This window comes from Chelonoidis abingdonii, chromosome 22 (genome assembly GCF_003597395.2).
Source record: "Chelonoidis abingdonii isolate Lonesome George chromosome 22, CheloAbing_2.0, whole genome shotgun sequence".
Taxonomy (NCBI): domain Eukaryota; kingdom Metazoa; phylum Chordata; order Testudines; family Testudinidae; genus Chelonoidis; species Chelonoidis abingdonii.
In genome coordinates this window covers 6,298,162-6,302,807 of record NC_133790.1, presented here as the reverse complement: position 1 = coordinate 6,302,807, position 4,646 = coordinate 6,298,162, and the positions used below count along the sequence as shown (strand labels likewise).

Genomic DNA, 4,646 nt, shown 5'->3' with positions numbered 1-4,646 from the left:
TCTAATTTCAAGTCTAAACTTCCTAGTGTCCAGTTTATATCCATTTGTTCTTGTGTCCACATTGGTACTAAGCTTAAATAATTCCTTTCTCTCCCTAATATTTATCCCTCTGATATATTTATAAAGAGCAATCACAGAGGCACTATGGGATTTGTCCAAGATCACACAGGGAGTCTGCGGCAGGGCAGGAACAAGAACACAAGCCTCCCAAGTCGCAGTCTACTGCTGTATCTACTGGACCATTTCCACCCCTATCGCTAAAGGCACATCCTTAGCTTAGCTTCACTTTCATCAATAGAAGTCCAATTAGAAATCTGCCTCGTTAATTGCTTATTCTGTACTTCCTGGACTCAATTACTCTACATGGGCCCGAACCGAGTGGAGGTAGTGGGGTGTCTTTCCATTGACTTTAGTGAAGCCTGTATGAATCAGATGGGTCCACATGGAAAGATCACATCCTGGTCTAAACTTCTCCAGAAACACAGGACACATGGTTTAGAATCACACTGGTTCAACCTCATGTCTTATACAGACACGCTCAGATGTTACATGACATTAAGAGAAGTTAGATATTTACACCCAGCTGCAAAATTAGGAAGCATTGAAGAAATGAAAGTAATGCTATGCCAAAAACAGCCCCATAAAGCCACAGTAACAAAACAAATGCAAAATGTTGTCAGATGACATATAAAAAAAAAAAATCAAGTCTCAAATTGTTACAATAAATACATGCAAACTCTAAAATATTCTTCAAACATGCACTAAATCCAGTAGGAATCACTGCCAGTGATGTAAAATAAACAGGAAATCCAAGTCTAGTTTACCCACTAACTAGTAAAATTGCTCAATAGTTAGCAATAACCTCTTCCTGTCCACCATCCCTCTTAGGATTGTGACCCCACCTCCACCCCCCCTACACACACTTATTTGTACATGGATCACAACTCAGGATTGATTAAAATGGATTGAAAGAATAACATGCTTGAAAGTTTGTGAGAGGTTCTTCCAAAGAGGCTGCTGCCCTCCCCTGCATGAAGATCAAGCATTAAATACTATATTACACTGGACATTACAGCAGTCTCCCCATCAGCTTTTTACTATCTGCACCTGGCTAGGAGGAGGTGACTTTCTTTAGGATAAGGCACATGGCCACGGTTGTCCATGCTTTTGTCACCTCAAGATTAGACTATTGCAACGTGATTGACGTGGAGCTGCACCTTGCAATCATTTGGGGTTATGCCAAATGGGCAGACAGATTCATGCTGGCTCTGCTTGAGTTGGCATGCTAAAAACTAGCAGTATGGATGCTGCAAGCAGAGCTAGTACCAGTCTGTCTACCCGGGTTGGGAGCCATGTTCCCAGCCGCCGCATAGACGTACCCCTGGAGAGTGAAGCTGATGCAAAAGGCAGCAGCTTGCTTGCTGCGAGGGGCTTCTAACAGGAGCAAATGACCCCAGGCTTCTGGGATGTGCACTGACTGCCTACTGGTTTCAACTTTTAAAGCCCCAAACTGCCTAGGACCAGCCGTCCTGCCCCACACCATACCTGCACTCAAGCTGGTTCCCTCTTGTTATACAGGAGAAGGGGTGACGGGCTCCAAGACTCTGCAACTTGCTTCCTTCCTTGGTTCAAAATAACCTAGTTTTGCCCAGTGCCCAGGGCCAGTGCCGAAGGCCAGTTTGAGGCCATCTCTGGAGAAAGTGCAGGGTGTGCTTTCTAGACCGTGAAGGGGACTGGTGACTGGCTGAGTGCCCCTGGAACTCATTTTAGTGCTTCTATTTAATTACGTTTACAATTAGCTACATACAGGCACCTGGAGCCTTGGAGGGGCTTCGTTATTATTTTAAATCTACATATAAATCAGTGACAATAAGGAGCAGGGGCATAACTTGGTGGCTTTTGTTTAGTCCATTGTCGGTGGCCTGGGCAGGGGTTCTCTCTCAGCAGGGAGCAGGCTGGATTGATACAGGTGGCATCGGTGGCCAGGGCAGAGCCTCCGCCGCTTGGAGCATTTCTTCCGGCTTCCCGCCCCAGGGGGCGGCTGTGTTGTGTGGCGCAGAGACCAGAGGCGGATGGTGATGGGCTGCCTGAACAGAACACCACAGGGAACAGTCTTGCACATGGCACCGGAGCGGCGGTTCTGGCTCCCCCCGTTAGCCCGGAGGGCACCCGGAGGTAGCGACAAGGGAGGCCGTTCTTGCCCTAAGCAGAGGACCCAGAGGGAGGCGTGGGTCAGTGCCCCCAGGCAGGAGGCCGCCTCCAGCGCCTCCCGGACCGGCCGGTGGCCCACGAGGAAGCCTGGCTGCCGGTCTGCTTGGACTCCTACGTTCTCGGCTCCTCGGGCCCAGGGCCAGGGCAAAGCAGCAGCCCCGGGGTCGTCGCTCAGGAGCCCGTTCCCCCCCCGGGCCGGGCCCCCAAGCCCAGGCGCGGTGGCGGGAGGCTCCCGGCCCGGGCCAGAGGGCTGAGCCCCTTGCTGCGGGGCACGGGGCATCTCGACCGCCCGCCCGCTGCCCTGCAAAGCGGAGCCCTGGGCCGGTGCAGCGGAACCAGGGGCCGCCCAGAGCCCGCCCGGCCGCCCGCGGAGCGCCAGGAAAAGCCAGTCCCCCGCCAGGCAGAGCGGTACCGTGTCTCCGGGCTGCCTGCGTCCGCCAGGCGCTGCCACCCCGCCGGGCTCCGCGGCGAGCTGAGCTCTCCCCCGCCCCAGGGGCTGGCAGTGTCCCTCCACCGGATGCGTAGCCTCCCTCCACCCCTTCCCCCTCATTGGTGCAAGCAAGAGAGTGAAGAAAAAAAGAAGTCTGAGGGGTGGACTCGATTTCCCGTTCTCCGGTTCCTGGAAGGTGGATTCTCCCTGCAAACTTTCCCTCGGCCCCTGGCACCCTCCAGCCCGCTTCTCCCCGCGCGGCGCACGGGAACTCAGCCACTGGCCGTGTCCCCAATGCTCATGGGGCATCAAACCCCGCCGGCTGCGGTGGATTCTGCCTTCCCCGGCCAGGTGGGAAACTTCCCCGAGACTTCGTGCCTCGTCTGTGCGGGTTACCGTGTCCCCAGCCTGCCGCTAACAACAGCTGGGGGAGCCTGAACGTGCCTGGCCCGTTATTACTCCTCCCGCTGCAGTTTGCTTACTTCGTCTGCACTTTACCCTGCTGCAGGACAGCGACTGGGATCTTGTCTGTTCCAGGCCAGGTTCACTGGCTGCTTCCCCTGCCCTGTTCGGGCTGCAGCCGTTTCAGGGGAAGGAAATCCTGTTTTCATTTAGAGACAAGCATCATTTATAGTCTTGTGATTTATTTTAATGGCTTTCAATTTATCCCTGACACTTTCCCCTCAATTCCTGGTCACTGATCAGGACTACGCCCAGCGTGGGAGGAAAAATTGGGTCGCTATGACCAGTGGGGGAGGAAAAACTACCTTCTTTTCGGTTCTGTTCCAGTTTTTGTGCCCTACCCTTCACGTTAGCTGCAAATAAATACATCGGAGTATTTGCAGTAGTCTCTAAACTCAGAATGGGGAAGCCCTGCGCTGATGCGGTGTGTGCAATCCCTAGCCGCAGCTACTGTATCAGTTACCTCCGACTCCCAGCGCCTTTTATTTAAATACTGGTAGCCCTGTCTGAACACCGGCTATTCAAGGTAACTATATGATTTAGAAATTGATGAATGCTACTGAGGTCAAGCTTATAAATAAATAAGCCACAAAGGATCCTCAAGTTTCCCCTCTTGGGATAGGATAAGCGACCAAACAACACATGATAATGTTGATCAGGTCACTTAATGCAGTGGTTCTCAGCCAGGGGTATCTACTCATCTAGATATTTGCAAAGTTTTACAACAGGCCATGTAAAAAGCTCTAGCAAAGTCAGTACAAACTAAAATTTTATACAATGACTTACTTATACTGCTCTATGTACTATACGCTGAAATGTAAGTATATTTATGTTCCAGTTGATTTATAATTATATGGTAAAAATGAGAAAGTCAGCAGTTTTTCAGTAATAATGTGCTGTGACCCTTTTGCATTTTTCTCTCTGATTTTGTAAGCAAGTAGTTTTGAAGTGAGGTGTCACTGGGGGGCGCACAAGACAAATCCGACTCCTGAAAGAGGTTCAGTAATCGGGAAAGGTTGAGAGCCACTGACTTAGTGCACTCCTGGAAGGCACTCAGAAAAGGGGATGAACCAAATATAGAAGCTACAATCTCTGTCACTGCAGCTCCCTATCTTGTCTACACTGGCATTTTAGATTCTACGGCAGAACAATGAGCAACTATTGTTGGCTGAGACAACCAAGTATGTAGGAAGTCAGGAAGATGGAATATAGAAAACGAGATTGTTTTGCATCAAAGATTTACACATGCAAATTCTAGTCAATCAGTAGCAATAATCACAACTCACTACTTGCCTAACCAGTCTGAGAGGAGGGTTTTCTATATGCATTATGGAGGAGGCCAACTAACCTGGAGGGTAAGGTGGTAACTCCCAGCCAAAATCTGAAAAGCTCTTTGCACACTGAAGGGTCGGTATGGGAGACAGCACACAGATGCGTGTGGAAGAAGCAGCTGACCATATTGGCAGAGTTAAGGCAGAAGCTGCTCTCATGGTAATAGGCTGGATAAGGAGAGTGGATTCTATTGTGAAAGTCTGTAACAGCT

The 4,646-nt window shown here is 50.5% G+C and overlaps 1 protein-coding gene across 1 annotated transcript in view; it reads right to left on the bottom strand.

Annotated features, from left to right (window-relative positions):
* Nucleotides 1–2,687, bottom strand: part of HVCN1 (hydrogen voltage gated channel 1) — a 16,194-nt gene extending 13,507 nt beyond the window's left edge. The window contains exon 1 of the mRNA XM_032800582.2: nt 2,624–2,687. The gene's annotated coding sequence lies outside the window, so the exon portion shown is untranslated. The remainder of the gene's footprint in view (nt 1–2,623) is intronic.
* Nucleotides 2,688–4,646: the final 1,959 nt, after the last annotated feature.